Source organism: Bacillus rossius, assembly GCF_032445375.1.
Source record: "Bacillus rossius redtenbacheri isolate Brsri chromosome 9 unlocalized genomic scaffold, Brsri_v3 Brsri_v3_scf9_2, whole genome shotgun sequence".
NCBI classification, from domain to species: Eukaryota; Metazoa; Arthropoda; class Insecta; order Phasmatodea; family Bacillidae; genus Bacillus; species Bacillus rossius.
In genome coordinates this window covers 10426425-10448364 of record NW_026962013.1, presented here as the reverse complement: position 1 = coordinate 10448364, position 21940 = coordinate 10426425, and the positions used below count along the sequence as shown (strand labels likewise).

The following is a 21940-nucleotide window of genomic DNA, read 5'->3' as shown; positions in this document are numbered from 1 at the left end:
AGACAGGAAAAATTTGCGGATTCATTTCATGATAGGCTGAAATTCAAACATGTGTATAATTCTGCAGGTTCTGCCATTGGCTCGCGGTTTAACTGGAGCTCTCTGGGCCAATGAGAGACTATCGACCAAAGAAGCGTCGAATCATAAGCTACCCAGTGGAGACGACTCACAATTTAGTAACCAATGAACACGCGTGTTGACTTGAGAAGTGCAGAGGATAATGGAGGCTATCCTAGAGGTCACTGAATCCGCAAATTTTTCCTGTCCCTGCGGATATGCCACTCCTTTTTTTTTGACACATCAGTACTAGGGAAGGTCTTACAGTACCGACCATTCCTATCTCTCGCTTCTGACACCAGGCAGCAGCACTTTGCAGGCTTTCGTGAATAACTTTTACCTTCATAGTTCATATTCTTTGGGGACTGACGTCTTTGTTCAGAGTTGTGGGAACCGTGAGCCAGTGAAGGTGTTAGCTTACATTTCGTGCGCGATACGTTGTTTTGGCGAAGGCGTATATCCTTTCCGGGGTAAGTTTTTCTTTTTTTTTAGCATCCACTTAATCTCTTGAGTGTAAGGTCAAATTACATGGTATTGAATTCATGATAGTACTTGAGATAAATGTGTATCTCGCATTAATGTTATCACGTTGCTGTCGTACGGTACCGACCACCCAATTGACGTCCAGTACCGACCAATAAATATGTCAACAAAATAAACACATTAAATCTATTTTTGTTTTCTCTTTTCAGAGAAAAATTTCTGAAAATGAAAAATAGAAAGAAAGGAAAATGGAAAGAGGACGATATGAGATCGGCAACGCAAGACGTTGTTTCGCACAAAACGACACAACGTCATGCTGCCGAGTAGTTTTCTGTTCCAAAATCTACGTCAGGAGATGGACTGAGAGCCATTAAACATGGCGAAACCGCGAATCTAACCCTTCTGATTGGCTAATTTTTTTGTATGCAAGATCAGTACGACAGATTCATGCCTCTAAGTAGGAGAGAATTTATGAAATCAGCATTCTATTTGGCTGAGCATCTAAAGTTGCCTCGCCAGTTTAATGAGGAACACAAAGTTTCTGGGAAGCAGTTTTAATTATGACTTTATGGAATGTCGAGTTTTCCGAAACACCGGGAGCTAAGACACAGGGTATTGATCCTTAGAGGAAGAGGAGCATCGACGTGAACTTAAAAATAAATATATAAATATAAAATATAAATAAACGACAGAAAATGAAAAAGAAATATTTATACACGATTTTTTTTTTCGAGGGGGTAAGAGGCCCGATATACCTTCTTGTTAAAGATTTTACCGCAGTTGTTTATAAACTGCAAAACTGTTTGGCCTCATTACCTGAGAGCCTCTTTTAGGGACCATATATATTTTAAATAACTTAACTTGGCGATCAAAACATTAGGAACGAAGTTGAAATTCCTCTGAACGACGTCCCATAAACAGAAACGAGTACGACGGTTAAGAACGGCACTCGACTCGGGGAAATGCTGAAACGTTAAGATCCAAGATTGCGATTTTTCTCTTTACGACCTGCGACAAGCCAGACCCATCACGGCTCTCCCAATCGTAAAATGCAGTTGAAACCAACCCGTTATTACGAGGGCGTAATTTCACTGGCGCATCAAGGCGATAAAAATAATTTGTTTTACGACGCCGCGCCGGGGAGGTTATTTCGATCTAGTATGCGGGTAAGTACCGAATTTGACGAGCGTTAGTTATAGCGGATATAACTGAATAAAACAAGACTATTCAAGTACGCAATTGAATGAAATAAGCTCACGCTGCTGTTCTTCTGATATAGAGAGGTATAGAGAGAGTTAGATATATAGATAGAGACAGAGCGTGATATGTATATAGATATAGAGATATGTAGAGACATAGTTAGGGCTATAGACTGAGATATAGATAGAAACGTAGATGCATAGTATAGGGACAGAGTGATATCGAGTGATACAGATATATATCGAGAGATAGATCTATAGAGATTTTTATATAGATAAATAGTATGAGATTTATAGAGGGACATATATATATAGAGCTAGAGATGCTTTGAATGGGTCATTCTAATTTAAGAGGTACTTTCGACGTCCATGATATAAAATAATATTTTTGTCGAAAATTGGTTGGAAATAACGTTATTATACTCAAAACTAACCATCTTCTTTAAGGCCACTTACACTCATTACTAGAGACATGCAAAATTCGCGGATTCATTTCGCGATAGGCTATCATCAAAACAACTATACCTTCGTACCGCTTCTGCGATTGGCCCACATTTTATCCGGGGAACTGTGAGATAATGGGAAACACTAAACCAAGAAAGTGCCGAATTACGGACAGCCTAATTGAGACGTCTCACGCGTCAGTAGCCAATGGACAGGTGTCATTTCCGCGAGTATTTAAAGGACTGTGGAGTCTATCCTAGAGGTCAATGAATCCGCGAATTTTGCAGGTCTCTACGTCATTACTTAAATGTACTTAATTTATTCACAATAGTACCTCAAACATGAAAAACATATCATCACTGGTCTGTCCCTTAATCTATTCTGTTCGTGTATCAGTAATTTTAAATACATATAAATCTAATTAAATATCAAAATCGTTCATTTAAAAAAAATTGGATGAATAAATTATTGTTAGAGACCCGGAAATTTCGCGGATTCATTTAGTCGTAAGCTAGAATGCAAACCTTCACACTCTCGCACTATGTTCATGATTGGACCGCAGTTATCTGGACACGCCCCTCTACGACCGCGAGCCAACGATTCCCAGCTAGGAGAGAAGTAAGCGAATCAGGTAGTGCCAAATAACAAGGATAAAAATGTTCTCGCTAAGAAATCAACCAATGGGAAAGTAAACATGGGTCGAGCACACCTATAACTTTGAATTCTATCCTGAGGCCAGAAGAATTCGCGAATTTTCCTGTTCTCTAATTATTGTAATATAACAAGTAACATAACGTAATAATTTTTATTCATAAAAAATATTTACGTCTACATTTATCCCACATATTTCGCGTTTCGTCCCCTGGCTTTTGGTATTCCTTTAAAAAAAACGGGGTTTGTTTACTTTGTCGCGGGGAGTGGTGACCTTGAACACAATTCACTGGACGTAGAGTTAGCAGCAAGCTAGCCGCGAAGCATTCCGTCTATCGTTTCGGTGACGTCTCTCTGCGGGCGCAGTTGTAAATGAGTGAACGTGATCTAGTTCCCTCCTCTCCCGGTTCACCCCCACCACATACCTAGCTATTTTCCCCTCATACGATCGGAATTTTTCGTAACACTACTCTAAAATTGTTAACCTCTCAGGAAATAAGTTTCACTTCAGAAATGACCCCGACAAATACGAACAACAAAAAAGTTAAAGGAACATGAAAAGTATCAAAAGAAGAAAGAAAAATGAGCTGTTGAGACTGTGAACCAAATGTCAACAGTATTTGAAATTTCACTATTTAAAGAACAGAGAATGGGAAAACATTAGCATAACCTTTATAAAGTTGTGGGAGGTGTAAATCCGGAGCTTAGTTTGACCAATGAATATACAATATGCTTATAGATGTCGACAAGCAATAATCAGTTAGAATGCTAGTCGTATTACCTGACGCGAGATGGCATAGTAATACGTAGCCTCGTTATGCGTTGAACAGAAAAATTAATCATCCAGAATGTTAATCATTAGAAAACAATACCACGGAATAAGCTGCCCGCTTCTTCCTTGGGTTATCTGATGTTCAGATTTGGCTATTACAATCTTGATATTTATCTTATACTTAATTAAGCAGCGAAAAGTTATAATATTGTGGAGAGAAAAAGTAAAGGATCGTAGACCTCGTTTGGCTCTTCAGGACATAGGCAATGCCTTCCTGGTCCAGGTAATGAAGACCTGCTGCTACTGCCGTGTCCTCTGGATGAGCGCGAACAGCAGGGCCGGCGCGTCCATACAGGCGCACTAGGCAACCGCCTAGGGTGCCAAGTAGCTGGGGGCGGCGCAGCACGACACATAACAGCTCATATAACATGTTTAACGATTATTGAAACTAGATGAAAATGGATTTTTGTAACAGTTTGGAATGTTTATATTGGATATAAGTAATTATTAAGTCTCTCAACTGAAAAAAAAAAATAGAAAATATTGCTAAGAGAATAAAACTAGGCAAAAAATTACAATGTTTTAGAAACAGAAAAGACAATGAAACCTTTGAAGAACGTACGTCGAATGTTAAGATTGGTAGATTCAAGATGAGGCGCCCCCCCCCCCCCCCCCCAAAAAAAAAAAAGGCTGCGATATTTTGAAAGAAAAAAAAAATTGCTATTATTAAGGGAAGAAGATTCAAGTAATAGAGTGTGTGCCGGGAAAAATAACTAAGCAGAGTGAGAGTAAACTAAAGCGAGTTAGTATGAGCAATTAATTCAACACAAAAATAGTGTTCGCAGTAGTACTGAGTTCGGATTCTTACCCGGACAATTATGTCGCCTCTGGTTGGTCAATCAGCTCAGCCAATCAGAAGAGAATATGCCACTGATTTTCCAGCACCCCCAGCCAATCACAGATGCCCATCTCCGATTGGCCAAACCAACAGGCTAACTAGACGAAAGGAAGGCTGTGATTGGCCCACACCTGTAGTCAATCGGGAAAAACTCCTTTCAGGCGAAAGTATTAAAGGCAGAAGAACTTGTAATAGGTAACTAACTCTATCCTGATGATGGCCACTGCGTAGAACGAAACGTTGGTGATATATTCGCCTTAGACGCGGCTACAACCCAGAAGCCAAGCTACTTCAATTATGTTTTATGTTGTCACAATACCTCCAATAGTAAAAGTTATTTGTAAACAGTTTCCTGAATAGCTCTCCAATTTTTAATGCGCACATTAATAAGCATAATAAAACCAAATTAAAGTTCAATTATTGAATATTCGATTATCTTTCCCATGGTTTCAAAAAAATTGCAAGCTTGAATGAAACGATAAATTCAAATATACGTTTAAGCGCTATATATGCACAAATAAGCACGGCCATATGCTGTACAAAGTTACAATATCGTCATTGTAGTATTAAATACTATTTCTTGGCAACTGGTTTCCAAAGGAATCATTTGTGAAAGTACAAAAAAATTTTTTTGACGTGACGTCTAATAAATCGATGATCGACAGTGTCCCATTACGTACATTTTCCCGGTATGCTGTGTCCCGTTACGGTCATTGTACGCTTGGGCCGCATCTATCTCTCTTCCACTCGATTGGAACAACCATCGATTTGACTTTTTCGAGGCACATTAAACATGAAACACTCCCGTTCGTTTCCTACTTTTCCTATCATCGTCCTATCCTTAACAGAATAACACAGATTGGAAGAGGTTAAATAGCAAACATATTTGAATTAATGAGTGCAAATAAAAGTAAATCTATCAATTAAATTGTAGATTTCATTTCATTACTTCTTTGTATCCATACAAAATAGTGATAATTCAATAAAAATGATTCAATTTTATTCATAAAAGTATGCAATCATTTCATCAATGTTTTGTTATGACGTTGTCACGTTAAACTATCGTCCGTAAACCGACTTTACAGACAAACATTTTTTTTTTTCTGTCTACGCGCCCAAGTGCGGCCAGATTTTCAAACTCCAAAAAAAAAAAATAAGTAACGGACAGGAGTTAACTGCCCACCTATGCCCCCCCCCCCCCCCCCCCCCCCCCGCGATTACGTGACAGTCCAGCCGCATCCTTGTTCAAGTCCGTGTGCAGAATCGTGTGGACGACAGGGTGTTTCGCAGCTCGCGACCCGCCCCCGAGAGAGTTCCGCCGCTACCTGACTTGGCGAACCAACGTCCCTTTGAGGCACGCGGCGACAGGGCTGCCAACTGCGAGTGTGACGACACAGCCGGAGGAGGAGGAGGAGGAGGAGGGAAAATAAATATCCCCGTGACACAGATGGTCGGTGGCGGGGCCGACATAACCCGTCGCGCACAGTGAATGAAGATGAGTTTTCAATCCAGTAAGCGGGAGCTTACGATACAGACCTCTGCCGCTTATGAAACTAAAACGATTGTTATTCAAACATCGCATTTGTCTGGATTTTTTTTTTGGGGGGGGGAATTATAATAAAATATTTCCGCTAAATCTAAATTAATTCTGAATTAATTATTGAACGTTTATTAATGCACAAAGAGGGCAATTTTAACATTTCCAAAGCGTAATCATAAACTATGCAATTCGAAATGTCATGATCCGTTAAATACTGCAAATAAAAATATTTGCTAAAAAACATTATTATTGCAGCGAGATCCCACGAGTTGTCGCGTCAAAGCAAAAGTCTCCTGTGCTGGCCAATAGAGCTGCAGTCGAACATTTCTTAGCACGGCCATTTTCACTACTTCAGTATTTCTGGTTGCAATACTTCTAGCAAATAGTTGTAAAAAAAGGGCGTTCTTTAAGAAAAGTATAACAAAATACAAACGTAAAAAAAATTCTACAGAATATATATAATTATAACTAACTGCTTCAGAATTTTTCCAATGGAGATTTTAAAAATCAGCACTTTTTTTTGGATATACAATCAAGCTTGTACATACTTACATTCACTGCAAAATACATATTAAAGGGTCAACCTCCAGATAGTTTTTTTAGTCATTTTTGAATATAGAAATTATGCTTCGTATTACACACACACACACACACACACACACACACACACACACACATATATATATATATATATATATATATATATGCTTAACTGTTCGTCGACCGCGAAGTAATTACAAACGTGAACATACAAATGGCACAGGCCAGAGACACGATATATATAGCATATATAGCAAGGCACATCCCAACGTCAACCTGGAGTGATATAGAAAAAATAAAACCATGGAAATATGACGTCAGAATGGCCGAGCCGCGACAGCCCAGATCCTCGGAAACGCCAGAGACCCGCGGCGCCGCCTCGCTGCCTTATAACAATGTTACGAAAGGAAAAAAACCGGTTCGAAAATAATAGCCCAATTAAATAAATACGGTTTCATTTTAATTTATTATCTACTACTTACAATATTAATTAAATTATAACACTTAAATGTCTGCCACAAATTATCACTCTCTCATTTAGTCCACAGTTTACGCTCTCCACTGGAGCTCGACTCGGCATTGGCTCTCTCTAATGCTCTAATGTTTTTAAAAATTATACTAACACGTTCTGCCCATAACTAAATAATTTTCTTGTAAACAATGTTTACAGCTTTTTACACATTAGACAACACAAAACGGGGTTTGTTAAGAACTCACACGCGAAAGGGCTACATATACATAGATACCCATGTGAAAAACACTCAATACTCAAAACATATTCCTTTTTTTAAGACCTACAATTCTGTAGCACATTAATTTGACGTATCAGTCATGTTTGAGTCAGCGTAAGCCACCACGTAAGCGCCCTGAAAACGTCTTTTTACGCCTTGATTTAAAAACATCGAGATTTCTCTAAAGTTCTCCAAACCACGGTGTGAAAATCCATCGAGTAGTTTAGGAGAAGTAAGCAAGCAGACAGACAGATGCGGACAGCGACTTGGTATTACAACATTTGGAGATGTGTTCCCGTTGTGAAAATTTTTCGAACGCTTTGAGAATGGAGTGGTCTATGGACCCCCTTCCGTCGATCCTCGGAGCAACATCCGCATAACTTAGAACTACCACAACTTAGAACTGTCATAACTTAGAAACACGTCACTTAGAAATACACAACGCCGAACCATGTAACTTAGAACTATCATAACTTAGGCTAGCCCGCCGCCCGAAGGCTGTTTGCAACACAACGCCCGCACTCATGCAAACACAGCGGCCAATCGTCCATTCAAAAAAAAGTTTGAAACACGTGGTCTCACTGGCCAGCGAGCCTGAGAATAGTGCACAGAACTGTCCACTTCCGCTCGCCGGAAGTAATGACTGTAATCCGGGCGACCAGCCGGATACCAAATGGCACAAACACGGCACAAAGAAAAAAACAACACACGTCCGTTCCAAAAACCAGCAACAGTATTATTTCCCTTCCTCCGTGAGAGTTACATACAGCAACTACAAATTTCCCCAATTTTTTTTTTTTTTTTTTAAATGACACTGAAAATAAACTTGATATCAGGGCCTACAAAAAGACAAACTGTAGAAAACTCATACATTTTTTTTTTTTTAATATTCTTGCAACTGGTGCAAATTATTGAGTTAAAATTAAATCAGGTAATAAAGTTTGGTGTCTATAAGTAGGCCTTAAATAGTATTTTTTTACCATTACCTTTTTTCTCAATTATTATAGTTTGCAGTCGAATGGAGCTGATCTGGTTTTAAATCTCTACGGGTGATACGATCAGCGGTAATGTGTGCGGATCATATGTATGCCTATGTAACAATACCTGTGCGGGTGGCTGTGTGCGCACATACCTAAGCGAGGAGAGCATTAAAAAAATGGCGAATTTATATGTAAAACAGCGAGCGGCGGGATATTTGTTGAACGCGGGAGCTGAATGCTGATTTACGACGTGTGAGCTTGTTAAATTTATCTCGCTCAAGCCGCGCTTTGAAACTCGCAGTTACTTAATTTCCGCTAAGCGCAAACTTCTCTTTAGAAAAGGCGAGTCGTGTGTACGCCACGCTCAATGAACACTCATCAGCAGAAAAGAATCTTTCATCAGAGAGGCACTTCAACATAAACGGCAGCTCCTTCTTAATGAATTTAATGGCGGTAGAACGAGTTTTTTTTTTTTCCACCTTTCCAACACAATCAAACCGCCAGCTATTATTCATAACTATTTTTGTTGGGGAATTATTTGTAGCAGCCTTTCTTGTTGATTTTCACATCAAACATAAGTTAACATAAATTTATTTTCCTTGCACAAACTGTTTTATTATCAATTAGAACACACGAATAGATAGGAATTATTAAAAGTACAACTGTTTCGAAAATTCAGCTGTTAAAATATTTAACATTAACGATTTTTGATTGACCGGGTTGCATTCAACATCCAAATATTTGATGGAAACTCAAGTCATCCAAACTCGTCAAACAAACAATGCTGCGCTACTGAAGTTTTTCGACGACGTCATAACACCTCCGACGTTATTGGAAGGTGTTGGAAGCGAAAGTTTGACAGCGTAACAGGGCATTTAGGAGCTCACTACAAAGCGTGCAAGTCCTGCGCTACACGCAGAATCTTACGTCTTGAGTTTATTCCCGCCCTGCGGGTAGGGGAATGGTATAAGGTTGAATGGGGAATGGGGAAGGGGGAAAGGGGAAGGGGGCCAAGTTCCTCGGGCCCGCAACAACGCGAGGCGCGTTGCCCCAGCCCGCGCTGGGAAGGGGGCGTGGCGGAATGCTAATGGTAGCCAATGATTGAAGGTCCCCCTCGGGGTCGAGCCCAGGAACGTGTGGCAAGCTCCACAACACTTTCTCTTCCCTCCCCCCCCCCCAATCCGCCTTGATCCTTCTTCGCATGACTCCGCGTCCTGCTCTACCGCACGTGCGTACATAACGTCTTATTACACAGCCCGCTCTGTCACACAAACACAGACAAATATAAACAGCGATAGTGAGAAACAAACAAGCGCCTAAACCAAGTGTTAAGCTTTTGAAGAAGAAAAAAAAACACGCGATTTAAAACCTCTTCAAGAAGCAATTGATGGCTGATGTTATTTGGAGTAAAAAAAAAAAGTTACATCAACACGAGGTGTTATAAATACGAATGGAGTTAAGATGATGCGCAAAACGCAGCAATGTGAAACGCGCCTGTAGTTTCCGCAGAGTTCACATGAGTGCGGACGATAAACCAACAACAAAATAACAGAATTCAAATGGTCCAATCACATACAATCCTGCCTCGAGGTGAAACGTAGACACACCGACTGCAAGTGCATGTATTCTGAGGTTCTCCGGTGATTCCTGTTCAAACACGCAGAGTCACACTTCCGTGGCGAGACAGAGCCTCGATGCCGAGGCGCGCAATCTTTCCTTGCGGGATAACAAAACACGTCTGACAACCTCGCCGCCGGCGGACGGAATGTGGATAATCCCTCGTCGCGATAGTTGACCGGGTTGCGACACGCTCCTTCGCATGATCGGAAGGTCCATGTATAGGGGCATGCACATTTCGCGAAAAGTTTCTGAGACTAGCTGAAAGTTAAAACAATGTACTATTGTTTGTGTGTCATGATTGGGTGGGTTTCTTTCAGGTGCATGTTGATTGTTAAACCACCAATCGCAGCTGTTCAGTGCGTAAGCAAACGCGTCCTGAGTGGCTCGGCCAAACGAGGCAACGACTTCTCTCGCCGACGGCCGCCAATCACCGGTGCGGATATACCTTGTTGCAGTCTAACAGGCATTCAGATTTATTCGCGAAAAATGCCTGCCCCTATCCATGTATTTTTTTTCGCGAAACGATTTCCACACCAGCTGTGCATTAAAACTTTTATAACATTGTCCGTGTTTTCGCGGTTGGCTGGTACATTTCTGTCAGCACATCAGTCACAGCCTTCCAGCGCGGAAGAAAACATGGCCAAATAGGGCAATGGCTTCTCTTGCAGACGGCCGCCAGTCACAAGGGAACAATAGCTTATTGCAGTCCAATGAGAGGAGTAAATGCCCCCACTGATCAGTATAACGGGCGAATCATCGCGTGCACAGCACACGTTCGTGAGAGGGGGGCCGCGATTGGGCCGGCTTCCTCGTAAAAGGAACTCCCGACCAATAGGAATCGCGAAAGAAGCTGCCCCAAGCCGTCAGGTTTTCTCGGGGTGCTCTCGTTTACTTCATCCCATACTTGAGTTCCAGCACAGCTCTTTCACAACGCTTTACTTAGTTATTGTTAATCTCAGTATGGAGGGGGCCGACCTGACATTTCAGCGATATCGGAAGGTGAAGTGTGCAACTTTGCCTCTGTGCAACTGTCGCTCTCGCTAGAGACATTTCTAGGAGTCGCAGCACAGTGCAATGGGCCCCAATGCGAATTCAGGTCTGGGGAGATAGGTGCAGCGTAGTGACTAGAATCGTAGTTAAGTCAAGAATGTCCTCGACAGCGAGCGATTCCAAACAAACGCTTACTCCTAAATACGTTATGTCGTCATAAGTTCTGGTTAGCAGAGCCATACAGCCAAACATTAAACGAGCTAATCTTACGCTGGGACTCACAACGTATGTAGTTCGTCTCACACACTCCCTCCTGACCAGTTCGTTATTATTTTCACACGTTGCAGAGGATATGGGGTATAAAGAAACAGAAGAATAATAAAGGGGAAAAAAAAAGATTTGTTGTTCACTCGACTACATGCGATGTAATTCGAGTAGCTGTTAACTTACAAAACCGGTCCCAGATGTGTTAGACGTTAAACAACTCCCAACTCGAGTACCTACTGAAGCCACGCTGGAACAAAAACAGCCTGGTTCAACACATGCCCTTGTCCGTATCTGCTGCACGCTTACGAAACAAGCATTACGTAAGTGCCTTTACTTACGAACTCGCATCACGCTTCGGAGCTATTCTGGACACGTTTCTTACCTGGCGACGTAGGTCCACGGAAATAGTTTACAGACTTAAGGGAACATTGAAGATGAGGCAGACTGATATTCCTCTTCTGCGCGTATCACATCACTGGTATACGAGTTTCGAAATAACGCAATGGAAGAGCGGCATGCATTTCGCATTCGATATCCCGACCAACTATCACAGTTATTCAAATTCTAAATGTAGATTTTAAACGAATAATAAATTATCGTACAGTTTTCACTAACTTCAATTTATAATCTCACAGTCAGTCGTAAATCTGACTTGAACTGTATTGATTCAATACACATATAATCTTAGCGTTTAATTTATAATATTGACAAAGTTTCAAAGTACTTAAGTCACAAAAAAAACTATACACGGCAGTATTGGACACGTACAATTAAAGTGTCCCGTAACGCACATTGTCCCGTTACGCTCATTGTAGGCCTACGCTTGCGCCGCATCTATCTCTCTTCAACTCGATTGGAACAACCATCGATTTGACATTTTCGAGGAACATTAAACTTGAAACACTCCCATTCGTTTCCTACTTTTCCTATCATCGTCCTATCCTTAACAGAATAACGCAGATTGGAAGAAGTTAATGAGTGCAAATAAAAGTCAATTTATCAATTAAATTGTAGATTTAATTTCACTCCTTCTTTGTATCCATACAAAATAGTGATAATTCAATAAAAATGATTCAATTTTATTCATAAAAGTATGCAATCATTTCATCAATGTTTTGTTATGACGTCACGTTAAACTATCGTCCGTAAACCGACTTTACAGACAACCGACTTTACAGACAACCAATTTTTTTTTAGAACGTTTAACCTATATAATTTTGATAATTTTAGTAAATCCTCTAGGACCCATTTATTTTCGTTCTGTCGTGTTTCACTTGGAAGTTGTTGGACTGTTCCTGCACGTGTCGCACGCAGTATCTGCGTGTCGATCCGACACGCGCATGTTTGCAGGACGGGGTGTAGCGAGCGGCGGCAGATTTACGACACGCCTCACTCCGGACAGCGAACATCGACTACCGGCCGGCTCCGCTTCCCCCGCTCCTCGACACACCGGTTGCCTACAGATCTAGGGGGCGATAACGCGAATTATGTTGAAAGAATCCTGTCCACTCGGTTAGGAAATGTAAACTTTCTGTGGGGAAATTATTCTCTGTATACTCCGATCCGTTCCAACAGGGTGTCTACTGGAACTATTGCAGGAGTAACAAATTAATATATTTTGCTCAACCTTTTAACCCCAGTTTCCATTAATAAAAAAAGTGAAGCAAATTTAGAAAATGCCTGCTGTAAGAACGTTCGGAATGTGTTGAGCATAAAATACATTTGGTGGAAAGGAATGCCAACACTAGCTATTTTTTTTGTTGTTGTTACGGAACGTATTTAAGGAAACTCAACCCTGAAAAAAATACATGCGCGAAAAGTAGCGCGCAAATTTGAATTTTCGCGCGCATAAGGAGACTATTCCATTGTGAGAGAAGATGCGCGATCGCATGGCGTTCAAATTCTCCGCAGAAAACTGTTTAGAGTTAGCCATAGCTAGAGACCCGGAAAATTCGCGGGTTCAATGACCTCCAGGATAGACTCCAATATCCTCTACACACTCGGGAAAATGCCAACTGTTCATTGGCTGCTGACTTGTGAGTCGTCTCGACTGGGTGGCCTGTGATTCGACACTTCTATGAGTGAGGGTCTCTAATTGGCCCTCAGTCCTCCAGATTAACAGTGTACCAATGACAGAAGCAGCACTAAGGTATAATTATTTGAATTTTAGCATAACACGAAATGAACCCGCGAATTTTCCGGGTCTCTAGCCATAACGAACGAGTACATCGCCCTTTTGATAGTATGAATCTCCCTGTTTCAGGCAATCGCTGGCGAAGCTGTACGAAGGGAGGTAGGTCTTCCTGTTCGATGCACTTCTGTTGTGAGAGCACATATGTTTCGCCTGCCCGCAAACCATCTCTGCGGATGCAGCAGTCCGCCGTGCTCAGGGCCGGATTTAGAGTTCTGGAGGCCTCGGGGCAACAAATAAAATGAACAATTTTTTTTTTCAGTAGAGTTTTCCAATAAATAATTTATTGTGAAATCAAGTAGATTATCTTAGTATTTAAAAAAAACATACATAAATATAATCGGAGACAAGAATTATATTAAATTAAATTTTAGTGTTAATGAATATTTCTGTTAATATTTAACAATAATATAATAATGTATGTACAAAGTACTGTAGGTAAAGGTAAAACAGCGAAAAAAGAATATCAAAGGAAAATATGTTTACTAGTGTTTACTTGTCGGAATTTGAAAGATTTTTTTTCCGAAGTCTCTATTGTGGGGGGGCCCTCCGTTTATGGAGGCCCCGGGGCTTTCGCCCCGGTTGCCCTCCCCTAAATCCGGCCCTGGCCGTGTTACTACTGTTTGTGGAACATGTAACCGCAGCAGTGCACGCCGCACTAATCGCCCGAGCCAAGGCGTGTGAACACCACAACCAGCCAACCAGTGTGCTGCACACTATACTGCTGGTTGCTGACTCTACGTCTGAGCTCGTCTCGTCGCCTGCTCCCCCCGCGGGGCGTATGACGTCACTGCGCTGCGATCGCGCGCCCTCTCAGCCAATGGAGCTGTGTACTTATGCGCGCCAAATTCAAATTTGCGCACTACTGTTCACGCCTGTAACGTTTCTTGTTTGTTCACAGTTTTATGACCCTTAGTAAAAATAGCTTGTTTTGGTATTCTCTGCCCCCTCAATTTCCAAACATACTGTGTAATATTTATCGTAAATCAATTTTTGTCGTAATTATGATGGCAGGGTTTATAAAAAACATTATGATAGAAATTTTGATGGTATGTTTTTCCACTGTCTAACACGTCTAAGTAAAACGAAAGTTACAACACGTTAATTTTTCACAGTAACACACCACACCTAAACCGCACAATTCCTAGTTATTTAACAAGGCTATGTCGAGAAATTTAACCAGAACTAATAAATTAGGGAGAAAAATCAACAGTGTAGTGGTCAGTTACGTTTCATTTCGTTAATAAGTTGTTCGCTTGACCCCCGAACTAAGAAAAGGGGTTCAAGGAAGGAGGACGTGGCACTAGCTTCTGTAAACGATCGGCCACGGGAAGGAATGTTGCGTGAAGTCGATGGTGAGGTAGTTCAGGGCCCCCACATGGCCGGTGCTACCGGTGCTACGGCAACGGGGCCCGCGAGTCTAGGGGGAGGGGGGGGGGGAGTGTTCGTGAGTCTAGGGGCCCCGCGAAGGAAATAAGAAACAAATTAAAACAAAAAAAGTAGATAATTTTAAAATAAATCATAGAAAACAATTAAACAATCAGGCCTAATTTTATAGTTACCAACGAAATATCACACCAGAGTAATATAATTCGGAATATGCTGTGCGTACAGAACGTGTCTGAATCTACAACTGGTGAGTAACAAAACCACCAACATCCGACGTGACACCATGTTACACTCATTTATTTGTCATTATTCAACATAAATTTACTTTGACAATCTAAACACTGACTTAAAACTAGTTTCAATGTGTGTTTTAAAAATAATTGTGATTAAGGTTAAGAATTAATATAACTAAAACAATATACATGGAAGCCAAAAAAATTTTTAAGATCCTTTTAGTAAAAAAAATGGGGGGGGGGGGGAAATCATCATGACCTCTAGCAACGGGGCCCACAGAATGATGTGGGGGGGGGGGGGGGCGCCTGAGGTAGTTAGAGAAGGAAACACATGGCAGAACAAAATAACAAATAAGGAGTCAGCCATGTCATACAGAGAGGATTCGGCCATGTTGAAGAAGCCCGGCTATATTACACAGGAAGAAGTCGGTCATTTTACACAGAAAGGAGGAGCCACTCGGATAGATATCTCGGGGAAACTGAGGTAACTGAAATCAGGACGGCCAGACGCCGGGATTCGAACCCCAGACACCCTGGATTGCGAGTCACGGCAGCGAGGTGGTGCAGTGGATAGGACACTACACTCTCATACCTTGTCCGGCTAATCTGATGCATAGGTTTTCCGTGGTTCACGGAAAATACTCCAGAAAAACCATTCGGTTAGCATCCGAAATAAAAACTGCGAGCTCGGGTGACTTTAAGGCCCCCGCCTACCTGGGAGCACACAATACGGCGTGCAGAGATTGAAAAAAAAAAAAAAAATCCCAATCCATTTTAAAACCGTTCCAACACATTTAAAAATACGCTGAGGTCGGTTTAGTAGTTCAGTTTCCGGATTTTAGTTTTTTTTTTTTTAACCATAATTTAAGGAGAGTGAAAATGAGCCTAACACGTGTTTTCAGAATCATTTTTCAGGCATGAAACTTCCCGGTACATATTCTTGAGAGCGCTCGGATCACTCCGGTGTTCAAAGTTACGGTCACCGCTCGAAGCTCACAGTCGTCCTATGACGAGAAGAGTCCAGAGGCGACACCCGCGAGCGTGGTGCTCGTCGTCGGGGACGCACCACAACGCCGAAATGCCACAACGCCGAAATGCCACAACGCGGAAATACCACAACGCCGAAATGCCACAACGCCGAAATGCCACAACGCCGAAATACCACAACGCCGAAATGCCACAACGCCGAAATGCCACAACGCCGAATTACCACAACGCCGAAATACCACAACGCCGAAATGCCACAACGCCGAAATACCACAACGCCGAAATGCCACAACGCCGAAATACCACAACGCCGAAATAACACAACGCCGAAAAATGTCATTGCAGGACTGCCACAAAGGTAAGGTTAGGTTAGGTTAGACTAGGTTAGGTTAGACTAGGTTAGGTTAGGCTAGGCTAGGATAGGCTAAGTTAAGTTAGGTTATATTACGCTAGGTTAGGTTAGGTTAGGTGAGGTTAGGTTTGATTGTGGTATTTCGGCGTTAAGGTACATTTAAGAAACACACACACAAATTCATTCAGTTGTTATTTCGGCGTTGTGGTACACAGCAGTTTTCTATCTGTCGGCGATGTGGTCAATTTTGACATTCGGCGTTATGGTATTTCGGCGTTGTGGTCAATTTTGACATTCGACATTATGGTATTTCGGCGTTGTGGTAACGACCCCTCGTCGTCTCGCCGCTACCGGCCGCCCGGCTCCGGGTGGGAGACACGTGACACAACTAACTGCTCGAGGATCACGAGACTGTGCACCGCTCGACGGCCTCGGATTCGTGACGTCAAAGCGGGCCATCTCGGATGACCTTGACCTTTGACCTTGGAAATTTGTCCAGGAATTCGCCCAAAATTTCCTGCGGCGGCGCGGCGGGACGGCTTGTCGGGTCGGGCCCCTGCCCCTTGTTTGCCGTCGCGGCGACCTCTGGCGGACGGGGTCAGCGCGCGTGCTTTCCCCGAACAAGCGGCGCTCCGACCGCTGCCAGACACAGCACACCAAAACCATAGGCGTGCCCAGACATTTCCATTAGGGGGGCCCTGCTACATTTTTAAATCAGAAGCTGAATTTAGAATGTTAAATAGCCTAAATACATTCACTCATTGCCGTGTTTATATTTTTGTGCAGTATCAACGAGATATGTTTACTAGTTAATATTTATATACGTATAATTTTAACAAACTTGAAAATATGTTTTTTTTTTCATAGACAATGTTTAAAGGGTACTTACACATTTTTCCCTCTCGAATTTTCCAATAGCTTGGTCCAGATCTACCTTGAAATGAACTTCTTTTTAGTGAATGCAAACACAGCAATTCAGACAACAGAACTTTAACAAACCTCTTAATTTTTTTTTTGCTTGGCCATTTTAAGGGACCTCGTGTTTTAAATAAACAAAGGCGGCTGTATTTCCAGAACGATAAAATGTTTAAAAATATTGTTAATTATCACGCTGCAACACTGAAAAACAGTTTGAGTGTGACAGTGCCAGGAATATAGGAATATTAACGAACGCATTAGAGAAAATGCCGATCTGAGTGATTACATTAGGGGGGGCCATGGCCCACCTGGCCCCCCCTGTAGGCACGCCTATGACCACAACCAGGGGACATTCACGTCCACGGTCAGGCACTTTCGGGCACAAGACGTCCTCAGTTCAGTCCTCACTCCCGTACGTAGCCCTACACACGAAAAAAAATTGGTTGTCTGCAAAGTCGGTTTACGGACGATAGTTTAACGTGACAACGTCATAACAAAACATTGATGAAATGATTGCATACTACTTATGAATAAAATTGAATCATTTTTATTTTAATAATAAAAGAATAAATACTTGAAATCATATTAATTAACCTTTCTTGCCAAAAATTGTTGTTGTAATAATCAATGAAAATCACATTAACTTTTCACTTCACTTTATAAACAGTCGACGAAACAGTTCACGTGTAGATGTAAGTTGTGTGCTGCCGCTGTCTTTCTTCTCCTCGGACGTATAGGCCAATCGAGTGGAAGAGAGATAGATGCGGCGCAAGCGTACAATGAGCGTAACGGGACACAGCGTAACGGAACAATGTGCGTAACGGGACACTTTTTCTTGCGTGCAGTCGGCTTTCATCGATTTATTAGACGTCACGTCAAAAACAATTATAAAAATTAAATATTGCTGTCTTATTTAATACAAGCATCACATACACTGTTATGTCGTATCACAAACCAAAGTTCACAAAGCTAAAGCGAAACTTTATAGTATTAATAGTTTAATATATTTGAACAAGAATGGCAGTATTTTAATAAAATTCTTTTTCGAAAAAAACAGGTCCAAATCGGGGTTAGTGATGTTTTTTTTCAAGCCTTTTTTCGCTTTTATCGGACCAGTTTCATTATATAGTTCAAAATTTTGCTCTGCACATAGAATTTATTCGTTAGTCGACGTAGCTGCTTCAGCAACGAATTCTAGCGATCGGGTGCAGAAACTACGTTGGATTAACATCAAGAAAAGTAGTTGAAAACACAATTTGCGTGTATTTTTCACGCTCGGCATTATTTTAAAGAATTCTACGTTAAATTTCGTGTGCGAGCTTTCGTATTGTGGGTGTTTTTTGCAACATGAGGACACGTGAATTTGCTCGTCAGCGAGATCAGTTGTTGTTACACATCTCTGGCGAGTTCTGAAAAGACTCGCTCACGTGTTTATTGTTATAATAATGTTTGTTTTACGATACGGCAAAAAAAAAACGAGTCCATTTGTTACGGGCATGCATCATACTGGTCAGAGATCCTGGGAAAGGAAAAGGTAATGGCTAGAGACCTGTAAAATTCGCGATTTCAAATCCCTAAAGGATGGACTCCATGATCCTCTATGCACTCGTGCAAATTACATCTGCTGATTGGTTACCGACTCGTTAACACCTGTTGACTGGAATGGTCGTGATTCGCTAATTCTTCTGTTAAAGATTTTTCATTGGTCCAGAGTCCTTCAGATAAACTGTGGCCCAATCACTGAAGCAAAATAATGTCAAAAGTATTTGGACTCTATCCTATCGCGAAATGAATCCGCGAATTTTACAGGTCTCTAGTAATGGCCAATTGTAATGTAATCGCAGAAAAAGACTGGGGGGACTTAAGAAAACCACGAAAAACCGAAATCATGATGTGCAACGACAGTGATTCAAGGGCAAGTACGATTATTAATCGTTGGAGCATGTACGCTTGAATATCGTCAGCGGATGAATATTTCAGCTTTTTTTTTTTTTTTTTTTTGCGTTTGGCGTTTTTTTACACTTGTCTACATAACTTTGCTTGAAACTTGCACTCGAGTTAAAAGGTCTAGCTAGTGCTTTCCGGACTTGTCTCGCTAATAAATCTTATTTCACTTCGCTGCGGCGATCTTGGCGGGACCAGCACACCTGGGCGACATTTCCACACCCGAGTTTTATCGTCTCAAAGGCTTATTTATGATGCTAGAGTTATCGTGATTCTTTTATGGGGGGAGGGGGGGAGAGACACTTAGAAATCACAGGTGAACATGCGATCCGCTGATATTTTTGAATGACTACCTACAATCCTTTAACGTTTTTCTGCAAATTTTTTTCTGCATAAACTTCACGACCAACAACTCGTGCGTCTAGACAATGCTTGGGACAGAGATGTTGAATGAAAATCAAGACGGACATTTTCCAAAGGTGAAAGACGCGAAAGAACCGAACTAGTCCAACCCGGTTCAGCTCTTGCAAAACGGACAGACGATAAACATACCGCTTAACGCGATTGTGTTGGCTTCCGCCCAAAGAGAAGGCGCGCGCGCGCGCAAAGGTTCGCGCTCTGTTTATAAACCTCGGCAAGTAAACACCCGCGAAAGCAATCCTCCTTCACTTAATCTCTGCCGTGCGGAGTTTATCCCTGTCTCTCTTCCATCAGTGAAAAAAAAATGTTCATAGAGAATAACGGCTCGGTCTATAAACTTCGCGAGAAACTCAAAAGGCGCAATGACGCCGCGTCACGCAAATAAACAAAAGAAAACTACTTACTGCACGTAAGTCGCATGACGTCACCATCCACACGACTTTGAAACTGTACAACTTTTTCTTCGTATGGCTTCTTTTCTTAAAGGTTTTTTTTTTTTTTTCACGAAATAGTGTTCAATTTTATTTAAAAGAATGATAATTTTTCATAGTTCGACAGTTTAATAGTCGAAAACTTGACGTAATCGATTAAAAGAATGCCCACTCAGTTCGTCTCTGCCGTGATACATTTTCTAATTCCTTCTACTGAATTCTCTGTGCTGTCTTTACATTTACAACATTTGACATCGGCTGATTTTTTGCCTGTTTTCTCTGTATGTTTGTGTACTCATCTTCATTTTTCATTCTCGTGATTTCTCTATGACGTACAGTGAAAAACCAGCAAGGCGTATGTCCAAAAAAAAAAAAGTTTTAAATCGATCTTCCCCAGTGAACGAATCATCATGTCCACATCGTGAACCTCCACAAGTGTGTCTATAAAACGCCAGTCAAAAGAGTGATTCAGTCGGTGGTTTAAACCACAATAGTTTTATGATTAAGGATTGGCCAACCAAATCCTCAAATACCATCACATACTTAATATTCAAAGAATTCAATATTCGAAAAAATAGTGCCGAAGAAAAATATTTGAAGAAAAATATTAAAAGAAATAAAGATTATGTTAAAAATTTAACACTGATGTTCTCTGAAGTTTAATAGGTCAATTTTTTTCAAACATATCCTGTAACAATGGCCCCCCGCCAGGGTGGGGCTGGGTAGACCCCTGGGTCCAGGGCCCAGCCCCGTTTATTTTTAAATGTTTCTAACTATTATAATTTTTTACAAACGAGAAAATCATATTGAATATTTTATAAATAAAGCTTAGTTTGGACTTATAAAAATAGCAACCATAATTTTACTCTGTATTTCCAGGTTAAATAACATTCTAAAAAAAATTGTAGGTAAGAAATAACCATGCAATTATAATGTAGCACGAGACTGTACAATTTGGGAAAAGGCGGAGGGGGGGGGGGGGCGTCACCGATCCTGGGTCCAGGACCCGTAATCGAGTGGTGGGGGGGCCATGCCTGGAACCACTCCCAAATGGTATTGTACTTTCAACGTGTAATACGGCGTGTGTCTATAAAATCATATTAAAGCAATCTTTCTTACCGCAGGTTGCATTCAGGAAGCCGTGCTCCTGGTTCTACGAGGCCACCGTCCAGGGCCGGTGCAAGGTAAATTGGCGCCCTAGGCGAAAAACCTTAATGCCCCCCCCCCCCCCCCGGGGCCGGACACCCCAAAAAAATTTTCCTTGCCTCAAAATATATCACGTAAGCCTAAGATTTTGTCAACAATCAAATGTAAGCAGGCTTGTGTTTTTTTTTTTTTTACATTTTTTACTTATTACAAATCATAAACAGGTCACCGTGGACTTTAAATGATTACTTATAATCAATATAAACATTCCAAACTGTTACAAAAAAATCCATTTCCATATAGTTTCAATAATCGTTAAACATGTTATATCAGCTGTTATGTGTCGTGCTGCGCCGCCCCCAGCTACTCGGCGCCCTAGGCGGTTGCCTAGTTCGCCTGTACCTTTGAATATATATACTGTATAGTAGTCGCCAGCCCAGGTTAAAATTTATTATACGGTTTTGAGGTAGTTGGTTAATTCACCGCCGCAATCGCCACCATCTCTAGGGCATCGACTTGTGGTGGTCCCTAGCGGACAAGTGTCCGAACTCTTCAAACACCCCTTCCCCCTCCCGTTGAACGACTTTGAGCTGCAGTGAATGATAGGTGGGGGGGGTGCGGGGTATGACAGCGGGCGACAGTGCTGCGCTCTAACGTGTAAATAACAACTAAGACGATACAGGGCGTTACGGCAGCGCACTGCAGCGGTGAAGTTCCCAAGCTGCTCATCATACGCTTGTGAAAAAACGTAGAGTAA

General features: G+C 41.6%; 1 protein-coding gene across 1 annotated transcript in view; it reads right to left on the bottom strand.

Annotated features, from left to right (window-relative positions):
- LOC134543019 (cGMP-dependent protein kinase 1-like) overlaps positions 1-21940 on the bottom strand; it is a 273913-nt gene that overhangs the window by 150851 nt on the left and 101122 nt on the right. The gene's annotated exons all lie outside the window — the stretch shown is intronic.